General features: G+C 45.0%; 1 long non-coding RNA gene across 4 annotated transcripts in view; it reads right to left on the bottom strand.

Annotated features, from left to right (window-relative positions):
* Nucleotides 1–14,100, bottom strand: part of LOC127487441 (uncharacterized) — a 92,228-nt gene extending 78,128 nt beyond the window's left edge. The window contains exons 1-4 of one of the 4 annotated variants that reach the window (XR_016221722.1): nt 13,627–14,087; nt 9,032–9,128; nt 8,046–8,110; nt 6,172–6,381 (exon numbers count right to left, since the gene is read on the bottom strand). This is a non-coding gene — a long non-coding RNA (uncharacterized LOC127487441). Of the gene's footprint in view, nt 1–6,171; nt 6,382–8,045; nt 8,111–9,031; nt 9,129–13,626 lie in introns of those variants that run through there. The other 3 variants (XR_016221721.1, XR_016221719.1, XR_016221720.1) reach the window with 3 other exon arrangements.
* Nucleotides 14,101–14,875: the final 775 nt, after the last annotated feature.

Raw genomic sequence — 14,875 nt, 5'->3', positions numbered from 1 at the left:
GATTAGGATATAGTTACAGCTACCCCAAACCTTCTTGCGAATCAGATGTGGAATAAGTTACTCATGTTGTCTCAGCTAATAAAACTGTTATCTACAGAAAACACTGGATCTGCCTATTGAGAATTCAGATTGTAAAATAATCATACAGTAATGAATTCAAAGTGTGAAAGAATCACTCAAGGGCTGGTGTGGTACAGTAGGTTAAGCCACTGTCTGTGATGTCAGCATCCCATATGGATGGGCACCAGTTCAAATCCCAGCTGTTCTACTTCCAATCCAATTCCCTGCTAATGCCCCTGGGAAATCAGTGGAAGATGGTCCAAGTGCTTGAACCCCTGCCACCTATGTGGGAGAACCAGATGAAGCTCCTGGTTTCAGCCCAGTCCACCCTAGCCCAGCCCCAGCTATTGGGCCATGAACCAACAGAATATTTCTCTCTCTCCCTAACTCTGCCTTTCACATAAATAAATCTTTAAAAAAAGAGAAAAAGAATGAAAATGGGGCCCAAACCCAACAGAGAGACCACTGCCTCCCAGGTCTACATCGGCAGGAAACTGGAGCCAGCAGTAAGAGCTGGAGATCAAATACAAGTATTGAGATAGGGGCTATGGATGTTTTAACCACTCCTTCAAGAACCTGGTATACAGACTGAGAATAAAATGACTGGACAACAATGAAGCAATTAGAGCCTTAAATTCATTCAGAAAACTTAAGAGCACCCACAGTCTCTTAGTGCTTTCAAGTCTGTATAACTTGAGCTCTACTCCTAGTTAAAAGAGAATTTTCAAATGGAATTCACAAGCTTCTGTCAGTGCTCTTTGTGAAACTAATGCAAAAATGGAAAGTTTGTGATAGGATGGAAATGGGCAAATGCTATTGTGGTTTCCAAGGAGAATTCTATAAACCACAGCCTGGGGCTTCGCAAAGACAGAGAGCTGTCATAAAGCAAGAGAGAAGGAAGCCAGAAAGAAAAGGATTCTCGAAGTGAAAGGATAAATCAGTGTCCAGTGCAAGAATGTGACAGACTATGGCTCAAAGTCATTTGTGCGCATGCCACATGCCACATACTATCTATCCTGGGTACCGCTCCATACATGATCCTATTGGATTCATTTATGTCCACTTTTCAGATGAGAGAACAGGCATACAAACAGAAGGTTTAAAGTAGGAAGAATCTCTGGCCTGTTTCAGAGCTAAAATTGTATGTTCTCAATTCTGCCTGTGGAGCATGAGCACCAGGCATTCTGGATAAATAGAAACATCCCAGACTCTACGGAGGAATCTGAACAAACTGGAGAGAAAACAACACCTGCCATGTCCATGAGAGCTCAGCAGCCAGCGATGCTGTGTGGAGGGGATGCTGTGGCAGAACTGTTTTGTGGTTTCTTTCCAGCCAACACGCTCCTTTTGCTGAGAACTACTGACCTACTCAGAGGTACACATTTTCACTCCTGCTTGATGCAGCTGAGTGGACCCAATCTGGATCAAGGAATCTTCTCTCCCAGGAGTCCGAGATGTGAAGATGTCAATTATCTCTGTTGTGCACTTGGACTAGAAAGTGCTGAGGAACAGCTGAAGGCCCATTTTGATCTTAACCATATGCACACAAAGGGGAAGAACAACATATGAAGGACAGAGAAGCATGGAGGTGTGACCAGAAAGCCCTGAATGAGCAGAGAAATTCACCCTGGCCCCAGATGTTCTTTCAGGGTTTGACTCTAGTCTCCTAAGGAGATAGATACACAGACAATTGATAGAAAGATTGATTGATTCAAGCAGATACATAGATACATAGTTAGATAGGTAATTACTGGCTCCTGAATGTTTGTCATGGGTTGAGTAAGACCTGTCTTCCGCAAACTCATACAAGATGGTTAAACTCTACTGTTTTTGTTTTTTGTTTTTTGTTTTTTGTTTTTAAGGCAGAGTGGACAGTGAGAGAGAGAGACAGAGAGAAAGGTCTTCCTTTGCCGTTGGTTCACCCTCTAATGGCCACCGCGGCCAGCGCGCTGTGGCCGGCGCACCACGCTGATCTGATGGCAGGAGCCAGGTACTTATCCTGGTCTCCCATGGGGTGCAGGGCCCAAGCACTTGGGCCATCCTCCACTGCACTCCCTGGCCACAGCAGAGAGCTGGCCTGGAAGAGGGGCAACCGGGACAGAATCCGGTGCCCCGACCAGGACTTGAACCCGGTATGCCGGCGCCGCAAGGTGGAGGATTAGCCTAGTGAGCTGCGGCGCCGGCTTCTACTGGTTTTTTTTTTTTTTTAATTTATTTTATTTGAAAAGTAGAATTACAGAGAGGCAGAGGGAAAGAGAGAGAGACAGACAGAGAGTAAGTGAGTGAGAGTGGGAAAGTGCATGAGAGGTCTTCCATCCACCGGTTCACTCCCCAGATGGCTGCAACATCCAGAGCTGGGCTGATCCAAAGCCAGGAGCTTCCTCTGGGTCCCCCATGTGGGTTCAGGGGCCAAAGGATTTGGGCCATCTTCCACTGCTTTCTCAGGGCATAACAGAGAACTGGATCTGAAGAGGAGCAGCAGGTACTTGAACCTGCACCCATGTGGGACACTGGTGCCACAGGCATCTGCTTTACCCATTACACCACAGCACTAAACTCTACTACCAGGGCCAGTGATGTGGTGTAGTGGGTAAAGTTGCCTCCTGCAGGGCTAGCATCCCATATGGGTGCCAGTTCTAGTCTCAGCTACATAGCTTTCTGCTATGGCCTGGGAAAGCAGAAGATGGCCCAAGTCCTTGGGCCTCTGCACCCACATGGGAGACCTGGAGGGAGCTCCTGGCTCCTCCTGGCTTTGGATCAGCTCAGCACCAGATGTTGTGGCCAATTGGGGAGTGAACCAGCAGATGGAAGACCTCTCTCTCTCTCTCTCTCTCTCTCTCTGTCTCTCTCTCTCTCTGACTCTCCTTCTCTCTCTGTATAACTCTGACTTTCAAATAAATAAATAAATCTTAAAAAATAAAATAAAATAAACTCTACTATCTTAACATTGAAGGTCGATGGATTAAAGACACAGACTTGATCTAATTATGGCACCTGGGAGGTGTGTCAGGTGGGAGGTTTTAGGCCATGGAAGTGTGCACTTGGAGGTGGTTCTCAAAGAAATAATTATTAAAGTTCTAGCCAGCTCTTCTTTTACCTGCCTGGCTCACCACATAATTATTCCTCCATACCCACCATGACCAGCCTCCATCAGATCCTAGACTACGGGGCCACCTAATTGTGACCTCCAAATTATACACTGAAATCAAGCCTTTCCAAGAAGGACATTTTAATTGAAGGTATTTTAGTTAAAGGAACCAAAAGCAGACTAATAAATTGTTCCTGTGACCTTCTCACCAATCCTTATAAAACTTTACCTTCGATGCTTTAATGTGATAGATTGTGTTTGAGGAAATAGTAACCAACGTGACAGGCTTAGGTGACCAAGCATTGCTGTGATAGACGTATGCTCCATTGAAACATGAACCTGATACACCATAGGAGTCTTATGAGATGCAAGCAGCTCACAGATCATTAATCTCTCCCCTATTACTCAAAGCAAATAAAATAAAAAGCAAATGATTTGCACATATAAAGATTTCAGATACCTAGAGGAAAACTGAAGAACATAGATAGAGATTGTGGTTATATTTTAATTTTTCTTTCACCCAAAGATCACATCTTTGGAAGAGAAATGGGTATGAACTATCAACAAAGCAGAAGCCAATGCAAGACTCAGCTTCCCGACTCATGACTTTAAGAGATGGCCGAGCCATGGCAACAGACAGAGGAGATTTTATTAGGACAAGCAAAGTCAAAGTCAAGACTGAATATATGACAGTCAGTGTCATCAAGAAGATGAAAATCTCATCTAAAATATATGCTACTGGAAACTAAGAAGCTACCAGACATGACACAGGAAAGATTCTCAGATAAAAGTTACAGGTAAGGAAGTTAAGATGAGAATATATTGTCATTCCAGAAGGATGGCACCACGAGGGAATTCATACCCCTTCTCCCTTTTTCCTCTTAAAATATCCATGACATTTTCTGTCAAAGGGTAAAAAAAATTCACATTAACACCCAAAGTGTTTGACAAGAATGTTGAGCATATTTCATATTCTGCAGCAAATGTATACTCTGTCTTAAAAAGTTAGAGAAAATTACAAGTTGGTACCAGCTGCCAACCCAGTCCCAGAACTCTGCCTCCCAGGGGACATCGAGTCAAGAGAGAGAGCAGCATGGCCCAAACACTGGTGGCCAGCTAAGTGCTGACACTGCACCCGTAGATGCACAACTAGGCTAGGCATGAGGGACCTCACAGTGCTAAGTTCAGACTTGAGCCCCAGATTCAGTGAGTGCCATTCCTCTCATCCAAGAGGTGTATGCAGCAATCGCCCAAGCCCCAGCCACACCCTGATGCTGAAGTAGTACTGACAATATGACTACAAGAAGACAGATGCTTGACCCTTGCTGCAAATGGAAAGGAACCTCCCTCATGAGTTTTATTCCATCTTTGGAAACATCTGATATTCTCAAAAGTGGAATGATAGAACAATAAAACTACTTAAATTTAGCACAGACAACAAATCCCAATTTTAGAAGCAATATTGATGATCCTTTCATTCTGAATAAGGGGAAAACTGAAGCTAGAAATCTGAAAAACACAGAAGCCAACAGCTCTGGTTGTGTTGTAGGCAGGCATAGAGGATAAAATTGATCAGGTTTGTGAGCTGGAAGGACATGCCTTTACCATGCCCCTGTGTGACCTCACCCCCCTACCTAGACACACCTGTGGGCCTACCAGTCAATCAGATTAACTAACCACTCCCCTCTGGAAGTGGATTAAAGGCCTGGGACACTGTGGGTCTGCCCGTTTTTTGGCTGTTTGCCTCTTTTTCCAGTGGTGGGGGGAAGCTTGCTGCCCCTGCACATCCAGGGCCACCTGCCCCATGCTTCCTGGCCTCCATGCTCCTCCACATGGCTGGCTCCTGGTACTTGGTATGAATCCAGATTTCTTTCTCTTTTACATAGGGTCCACACTCTCCTATGCATTTCTCCCACTGAATAAAAAGCTTAAAAACTTATCATGCTGCCTCGTTCATTTATGGCGGTGTTCAGAATTCTTATCTGAATATTAGGCAAGAAGCCACACAGGCTTATTAGTATTGGGAATTTATTAATAAGCACATGGTGATATCATATGGCACTCCATATTCCGGAATTAGTTGGACCTAAGGATCAAGAATGCTCTAACCCCAAATCCAAGGCTTGGACAAGGATGAGCAACAAAAATAAAACTTCAAGACAGACTCCCAGGAAACAAAATCTGAGCAAACATGAAAAAAACTTCAGACCACAAGAACTTATTCCTTTGACATCTTTGAAAAAGGAAGACAATACACTTAAATCACACTATAGAACAATTTAAATGAGGATTGGAAGTGGTCAATGCAATTGATGCTGTAGAAAAATCAATTAGTAAAAGAGAAAATGGGCTTCAGAAACATACAGAATGTCAAAGAAATTTACACAGTCAGAAAGAATATGAATAAATGTTTCCAGCATCCACATTCTGCCTGGCTGTCTTGGCTGCTGGGAACACAAATATGAAAAAAAACATTTACACCTGCCCCCAGGGTGGTCATAGCTCAGTAAGGAAAGAAGAACAGACAAATAATAATATAGATGTCATTAAATGATAACACACTACCCCAGAATCACAAAAATACAATTTCTTTTGTAGTATCCGCAGATAGTATACAAAAAGAAAGAAAAAAAAAGGACACATTAAGAATATTCTATATTTTAAAAAGAAGGAAATGTGCAGGCTTTATTCTCAGAGCACACAATTAGTACATCAAAAAATCTGGAAATAAGAACATTCATCTCCTATTTTAGGGAGAACCTATATCACAATGCATGGGATAAGCACAGCTATACAAAAAGAGAAAGACATGTGCTTTCAACATTTTCACCATTTCAAAGAGTACTTCAGTGCCATTAGGAGCGGAGGTGATTAGTGAACTACTGGAAAACAAAGACACAGGAAACACTAAAACACAAATAAAAGGGACAACAGCAAATCTAATGAAGAAAAAAAGAAAATCATTTGGAAAAATCATTTTTTAATAAAAAGCATCTCTCTTCATATCCTGGTTGCATGTTTTATTAATATTATGAAACTATTAAAGAAGAAAGAAAAGGAAACATCTGAGAAAATGACATCTTGAAACCACAAAATACGAAATCGCTGTAATAGAGATCAATAAAGGAGTTGCAATTTTGGATACAATAGGCTAAATACAATCCACCCTTTTTCTAATACTAAATGTAACTGTAAGACCTGGACAAAATGCATCGAGCAGTAATTTCAGGGACCTGAAAAGTAAATAAGAGGCAGATTAGGGAGGAAGAACAGAATCAAAATATCACTAATGGATGGAAGTCTACCAGTTTCTCTGGTAGTATCTGTCAGCCTGCAAAGCCAGCTGAAACCCATAGCCAGGCACCAGGGTACATAAAGAGCCCAAGGGCTTTGGCACAATAAACAGAAAAAGGAGTTTCTAGGGCTTAGAGAGAAAACAGAAATCTTGGTTTTCTTTCTTTCTCCATCTTTTTGAATCCCAGACTCCAGGACAGAAGAACCCAGACCCTGGGGCAAGGGAGCCCTCCTCCACAGCGCCCAGAGCCTTGGGCCCTAAGTGCAATTCAAACCTTTATTGGTGTTTTGCACCCTCTGTCTTGGTGCTACTAGTCTCTGGATGCAGAAGCAGTCACAGAATCACATTGTGGGGGGAGGTCAGTGCCGTGGCTCACTTGGTTAATCCTCTGCCTGCAGCACCTGCATCCCATATGGGTGCCGGGTTCTAGTCCCAGTTGTTCCTCTTCCAGTCCAGCTCTCTGTGGAGGATGGCCCAAGTGCTTGGGCCCCTACACCCACATGGGAGACTGGGAAGAAGCACCTGGCTCCTGGCTTCAAATCGGCACAGCGCCAGCCATAGTGGCAATTTGGGGAGTGAACCAATGGAAGGAAGACCTTTCTCTCTGTCTCTCTCTCTCAGTCTATAACTCTACCTGTCAAATAAATAAATAAAAGAATCACATTGGGGAGAGGAGCAACTAAAGCCCCAAGAATTAAAAGCTGGGCTTACCCACAGCTGGACACAAGTAGATCTGATCAAGTAAACATAATAAATTTGATAATAAACTAAACAATATGTCATTACCCCGATTTCATTTATACACACACACACACACACACACAGGCTCCAAAGAGCACTACAAAAGCCTTGAAAACTGGGTTAACTTTGAACCCACAGTCCCAAGAAGATAGATTGGAACATGTGCCCTAAACCAGGACTGATTACCTAACAAAACAAAAACTGCCTTCTCCATAAGATTTGCTTTAAAACTCAGAATTTTATAACACAATATTCAAAATACCCAGGGTGCAATCCAAAATTAATATATGAAGAGCCAGAAACATATCAATTCACATGGGAGAAAAAAAGCAACAGATGCTAATGCCAAGATACAAACTCTTAAAATTATCTAACAAAGAACTTAGAACAGTTGACATTAAAATGTTCCAGAATGTAATTGTGAAATAACTCAGAAACAAATGAACAGAAAGTCACACCAATAACAGAAAATATAAAGATTGAATGGAACATTAAAACAAAAATACAATGACTACAAAAGAAAAAAATTATACCAGAATGGAGATGGCAGAGAAAAGATAACCCAATTAAAAATATATATACTTTCTGAATAGGGAGAAAAGAGACTGAAAAAAAAAAATAAGATCTTAGGAACATGTTGGATAATCACAAAAAGTTTAACACAATGTCAACAAAGTCCAGAGAAGAAAGAATATAAACATGGAAAAATAATAATGTCTGAAATTTCCTGTTTAGGTAAAGACACAACTTACAGATTCAAAACTTTAACAAAACTCAGAGAGGATTCATGTTTTCAAATGCGTAACTGAAACTGCAAAGGAGTAAAGGCAATGAATTGAACAGAGATAAGCAACATGTTACCTGTAGGGCACAATGATCCAAATGACTGTGGAACTCCTCATTAGATGGCATTCATTCTTCAGGCACTAGAAGGAGAAGAGAATCAATTTAGAACTCTACAAACATTGGAAATATACTTCAGAAAGAACCATGAAATTTAAACTGCTTTTAAATTAAAGGAAACCTAGGAGAATCCTTTGCCAACAGACTTGCTTTTCTTTTTTTTTTAAGATTTATTTATTTGAAAGTCAGAGTTACACAGAGAGAGGAGAGACAGAGAGAGAAAGAGGTCTTCCATCTGATGGTACACTCCCACAAATGGCTGCAACAGCTGGAGCTGCATCAATCCGAAGCCAGGAGCCAGCAGCTTCTTCCAGGTCTCCCATGCAGATACAGGGGTCCAAGGACTCAGGCCATCTTCTACTGCTTTCCCAGGCCATAGCAGAGAGCTGGCTCAGAAGTGGAGCAGCTGGGTCTCAAACTAACGCCCATATGGGATGCCAGCACTTCAGGTCAGGGCATTAACCCTCTGCGCCACAGCACCGCCCTGCAACAGACCTGCTTTTTAAGAGATGGTTAATGGCCAGCACCACGGCTCAATAGGCTAATCCTCCACCTGCTGCGCCAGCACACCAGGTTCTAGTCCTGGTCGGGGTGCCAGATTCTGTCCCAGTTGCCCCTCTTCCAGGCCAGCTCTCTGCTGTGGCCCGGGAGTGCAGTGGAGGATGGCCCAAGTGCTTGGGCCCTGCATCCCCTGGGAGACCAGGAGAAGCACCTGGCTCCTACCTTCGGTGCAGTGCGCTGGCCGTGGCGGCCATTGGAGGGTGAACCAATGGCAAAGGAAGACCTTTCTCTCTGTCTCTCTCTCTCACTGTCCACTCTGCCTGTCAAAAAAAAAAAAAAAAGAGAGAGAGAGAGAGAGATGGTTAACAAATTCTTCAGAAGAGAGTAAAACAGAAGAAACTTAGAACATAAAGAATGAAGGAAGAAAACAAAATGGTAAATACCTGGTAACTATTGTTACTGGTTGCAGAGGGAAGGGTAGAACTTGCTGGAACAAGTTTCCTGAGTTCTTTTCCTCAGCTTAGTATAGAAATGAAAATCCTGGAAACAATTTGCAAAGAGGCAGAAAATTTTATTAGACAGAAAAACTTTTATTTGATTGGCAAGTGACAGAAAAAGTGTCTGGTTTGAGAGGAGACCAGGCTGAGTGCCCAAACAGGACACTGGTTTTGAGGAAGTGTCCCAGGTTTTTAAGGCAAATATCACAGAGACCATTTACTCTCAAGATCCTTAGAATGTGTTTCATGGTTGAAAATTATAATTACAACATTGCATTAGGGGCTGGCACCATGGCTCACTTGGTTAATCCTCCACCTACAGCACTGACATCCCATATGGGCACCAGTTGCTCCTCTTCCACTACAGCTCTCTGCTGTGGCCAGGAGGGCAGTGGAGGATGGCCCAAGTGCTTGGGCCCTGCACCCGCAGGGGAGACCAGGAGAAAGCCTCTGGCTCCTGGCTTTGGATCGGCACAGTGCACCGACTCTGGCAGCCATGTTGGGGGTGAACCAACAGAAGGAAGACCTTTCTCTCTGTCACTCTCTCTCACTGTATAACTCTATCTGTCAAAAAAAAAAACATTGTGTTACAGAATTTTCAATGCATACTGTAATCAAGTATGGCAATTATAACTTCAGGGAGGAGAGCAAAGAGACAACATAGTGGTCAGATTTCTATATTCCATTTGAAATTGATAAAATATCAATTCTAATTAGACTTGGTAAAGTTAAGTAATTACAGAGAGAAGTCACTAAAAAACTTTGCAAATCAAAAACTCAGTCAGTAAGTCAAATAGGACACCAAAAAATGCTCAAGTAACACAAAACAATGCAGACACTAGGGAATGGAGGAAAATTAGAAACAGAACTGAAACTGAGTTCCAATTCCCTAATGCCTCTGTTGTAGACTTTATCAGGCCTTGGTCTCACTCCCTTAGATTATAGTCCCTCTGTATTCACTATAATGATTATGAGTCAATTCTTCATTAAAAATCAACTCCTTAAATTAAGGAAGACAAGCATAGGTCAGATAGGCCCAAAGACCAAATCGCAACATGCAGAATTCAATTATCACCTCCACAGTTAATGTCTTAATGCTAGGCTCCATTTTGAGATGCTTCTCAGCAACACTAGACCTTGGTCAAACTAAGCAATAACAACTAACCATTATAGTAAACATTTACCAGGAAAAAAATAAGATTCTTGGGGAGAATATAAAGCAACTAAAACACCCACAAACCCAAAATGCAACAGTGACTTTATGTTTATTATTTATTTATTTGAAAGACAAAGAAACAGACCTCCTATCTGCTGGTTCATTACCCAACAGCAGATGCAGGGCCAGGTTGAAGTCTAAACTGGGAACTAAAGCTGAATCTCCCACCCAGGTGACGGAAATTCAACTACCTGAGCCATTAGCTTGCTGCCTCTAAAGGTGTGCATTAGCAGCAAGTTGGAATTAGAAATGGAGCTGGGACTCAATCCCAGGTACTCCGATTAGGGACATGGGTGTCCCACATAGTATTTTACCTACTAAGCCAAATGCCCACTCCAAGCAGCCATTCTAGGAAAGTGGTTTAACCATTTCTTTCCAAGTGAAACATACATTTAGTATACAACCTAGAAATTCATCTCTAGATATTTACTCAAGAGAAATGAAAATATATATTTGCAGAAAACTAGTATTAAGTGTTTACAGTGGCTATATTCATATTCATACAAGCCAGGAAATGTCCAAAGTTCTTCAATAGGAAAATAGTGAATATTAGAGGCTAGGAAGAGCAGGGAGGAGGAGGGCAGGGATAGATTGAGTAACAGGTATCAGAATACAGTTAGAATAAGTTCCAGTGTTCTACACCACAACAAAGAAGGTACAATTCAGAGTAACCCCCTGTTCTGAAAAGAACCAGAAGACAGGAGCTCTAGGCTCTAAACAAAAAATATAAGGATGTGGAAATGCTTGTTACTCCAATTTGGTCATTACATACTGTATACAAGTATTGAATTAGAATACTGTATCCCACAATTAAAGATAAATATTGTATGTCCATTAAAATCAACATTTTAAAAATAAAATATGAGCAGAAGTCTTGGACACTTCGTGATGGAATGCTGCAAATAGACAAGAAGCCCCTCCTTGCAGGCCACAATAAAAGTGCTGGGCATCATTAGTCATTAGAGAAATGCACATTAAGACCACATGGAGGGGGACCCTGTGACACAGTGGGTTAAGGCCCTGGCCTGAAGCACCGGCATCCCACATGGGAGCCGGTTTGAGACCCAGCAGCTCCACTTCCAATCCAGCTCTCTGTTATGGCCTGGGAAAGCAGTGGAGGATGGCCCAAGTCCTTGGGCCCCTGCACCAGTGTGGGAGACCAGGAAGAAGCTCCTGGCTCCTGGCTCCTGGCTTTGGATCGGTGCAGCTCCGTCCATTGCAGCCAACTGGGGAGTGAACCATCAGATGGAAGACCTCTCTCTCTCTCTCTACCTCTACCTCTACCTCTCCTCTCTCTGTAAACTCTTTCAAATAAATAAATTAATTTTTAAAAAAAGACCACATGGGGTACTCTTACACAATACAATGGCTATTGTAAAACAACTGATGGCCCTGAATGTGGGCAAGGATGGAGAGAAAACAGAATTCCAAAACATCATCTTAGAGAGTATAAAATGGTACAACCACATTGTAAACCAGTTTAGCAAGTTCTTCAAAAACCTTACACCTACTCTAGAACCCAGCTATTTTACTGGTAGGTGCATTTCCCCCAGAACAATGAAAATGTGCATTCACAGGCAGACTGGGACAAGAACACATATAACAGCACCTTTGCTCATCACAGCCAAACACGGGAAACCAAGCAAATGGCCATCAGAGTAGCAAGGGGTTGTCAGCTGCCAACACAGGTCTGCTCACGTCCTGCAGGGTGCTCAGCCATCACAGGGAACACACGAGGGTTCTGTGCAGCAGCAAGCATGGCTGAGCCACAGGCTCTGGAAGCAACATGACGTATTGTTCCATTAACAGGATGCTCCAGAACAGACAAAACCCACGGCTGGTGAAAGACATCAGGAGTAGCAAGAAAGTCTGAGGGGGCTGCAAAAATTGGCAGGAAACTGGGATAAAAGCTCAATTTATGTTGGTGCAAGACTTTTTGAAAGCCATGTGTACAAGGAGGCTTCTAAAAGATCAGGTAAAGCATTTAGAAGGAAGAAATGATGCATGGATTTCAAAACTGTTTTGCATCAAAGTAAGATTACATTTCAATTCCAGTTTTCCTAGAAACTTTTTTTGACAGGCGGAGTTAGACAATTAGAGAGAGAGTGACAAAGAGAAAGGTCTTCCTTCATCCCCCAAATGGCTGCTACAGCCAGCGCACTGCGCCGATCTGAAGCCAGGAGTGAGGAGCTTCCTCCTGGTCTCCCATGCAGGTGAAGGGCCCAAGCACTTGGGCCATCCTCCACTGCCTTCCCCAGCCATAGCAGAGAGCTGGACTGGAAGAGGGGCAACCGGAACAGAATCCGGCACCCCAACCGGGACTAGAACGTGTGGTGTCAGCGCTGCAGGCAGAGGATTACCCTAGTGAGCCACAGCACCGGCCGACACTACAAGATTTGAAAAAGAAACACACACACACACACACACATACACACACACACACACACCATACCTACAGGGCCCTATCATAACTCCCTGTAACGGCTGAAAGGCAAAGACATGCCAAATGCCAGGTGTTGTGGACAGGAAGCAATCAGGACTCACACACTGCTGGCGGGAAGGTGCATCCACACCTGAGACAGCAGGCTCAAGGCTGAACACGCGCACTCAGTGACACAGCCCCTCCAGTTCCTACAGGAACACGTGTGCCTGCGCGGACACACGGTGCTGCCATCAGCGATCTGCTGCAGACATTCACAGAGGGTCTGCATAGAACGCGGATAGAACTACTCCAATGGCCATGGACGCAGGAACGCTAGAGCCGCGGGAACGAGCCTTCCATGACCCACCGGAAGAATGCAGACGACCCTCACAAAGATAACACTGCCCTACAAAAGCAAGGCACACATATCTGGGAAAAATAAAACTTAGCATCAGTAGACCAGAGCGGTGGTGGAACACAGCCCAAGAGGGAGTCCTGGGTTTCAGTACGGTTCTGTTTTTACTTTCATCGTAACACTCGTGCCACGTGTGCTGGGTCTGTAACAGTCCATCAGCTTGTACACCTATGAATTCCGCAAGCACACTGCAGCACACGTCACACTTCAGTACGATTCAGAAAAGAGAGAAGGTGATGGCCTCTTCTCACTGAGGCGCCACGGGTACTTTTGGCTCGGGGAAGAGGAAATGCCACAAAATGTTCACAGGGTCCGCGGGGAAAGTTCTTTCTCACTCTCCCTCCCTTCCTCCTTCCTCTCTCTTCTCCCGTCTCCTACTCTCTTTCCCTCTCGTCCACACCTTCCTTCCTCCATCAACCTTCCCTGTAGGAGGGGGAAAATACTCGTTTCTCAGGAACAAAACTAAAAGTCCTGAGGTGAAAACTTACGGAAGCCGCCGTGGAGAACCGCTAGGGCCCCCGCAGAAAATCATGAAGAGAGTACCAGCACGTCCCCGAAAACGGCGTGGCCGCCACGGGCCTGACCCTTGGCTGGGCGGGGTCTTTCCCAGCCTCGGACACCAGCTCCTGGCGGCTCCTGGCAGTATCTTCAACGCTCAGGCTGGAACCCAGGCGATGCGCGCGGTGGAGCAGGAGGTCACGCGCCAGCAGCACTTCCGGGTCATAGCGTCTTGCCGGGGAGCGCTGCCCATGGGGTGGGCGTCCAGGAGCAGCCATTGTCTTGCAGGGCACTGCCCGCCTCCCACATCTGTGTGCAGGTGCGCTTCCGGCTGCTCGGCCCTTGGGATCCAGGGAGGTTGCAGGTGCCGGATCAAGTACTTGCGACTTGAATGCTGCAACCGACACAGCTGCCCCAGAGTTCTCTTGTGGTTGTTGTCCCTGGACCCAGAGACCCTGTCCATGGCTGGGGGAAGAAATGATGAAGAAAAAAAGTCTTCAGCCCAAAGGAGAAGCAAAATGGAGCCCCATAGACTGCCGGCCTCAGCACCTGCCCGGGCCTTGGCTTAGGTGGGAAAATGGTGGGTTGCAGAATTTGACACAGTGGAGTGCAGGTGCCGAGAGACCAGAGTCCTGCAGAGAATGGCCAGGTCAGGGTGAGGCATGGGCAAGCTGCAGCACGGAAGGGACAGTCACCAGGCCCAGGCACAAAGGCAGTGGCTGCCCTGCCCATCCCAAGGCCTCCAGGACTCCCGGTGGACGTGGAAGGCTGCTCTCAGGGAAAACCTGGAGGGCTGCTCTCCCCCAGGCTGAAACTGGGCCGGAACCAGGGACCACTGGGCTGACTGGCCGAGGTGTGCCCGCCTGCCTGTCAGGAAGCCTGACCTCTTGGCTCCCACTCCCACCCCCAGGGCTGCCCTCAGTGAAATTCCAGCTCAGGACTGCCTTTCAGTGTGAGTTGTTAAAGGAAGCTCTTCGGGCCCTTGCAGAGTGCTCAGAGTGCAGTGGGGAGGGAAAGAAACTTTCCTTCCGGTTAGACAATGGCAAAGACGGACTGAGCCGCCTCAGCTCCTGCCTCTGGCAGACCCAATTGTTGCAGACAGAAACGGATGCCTTGGTCACCCTTGGGGAGACCCCCACCGGCACCTCAGATATTTCCCAAGGCAAGCAGAGGTGCTACCTAAGGCAGGAGTCCACTCTTCTCAGCCAGAAAAACGGTCTGGTGACCTCCGAGAGGCTG

Source organism: Oryctolagus cuniculus, chromosome 15 (assembly GCF_051225735.1).
Source record: "Oryctolagus cuniculus isolate XC-2025 breed Fujian yellow rabbit chromosome 15, ASM5122573v1, whole genome shotgun sequence".
NCBI classification, from domain to species: Eukaryota; Metazoa; Chordata; class Mammalia; order Lagomorpha; family Leporidae; genus Oryctolagus; species Oryctolagus cuniculus.
Note: the sequence above shows the minus strand (reverse complement) of the source record. Positions and strands in the feature narration are given on the sequence as shown.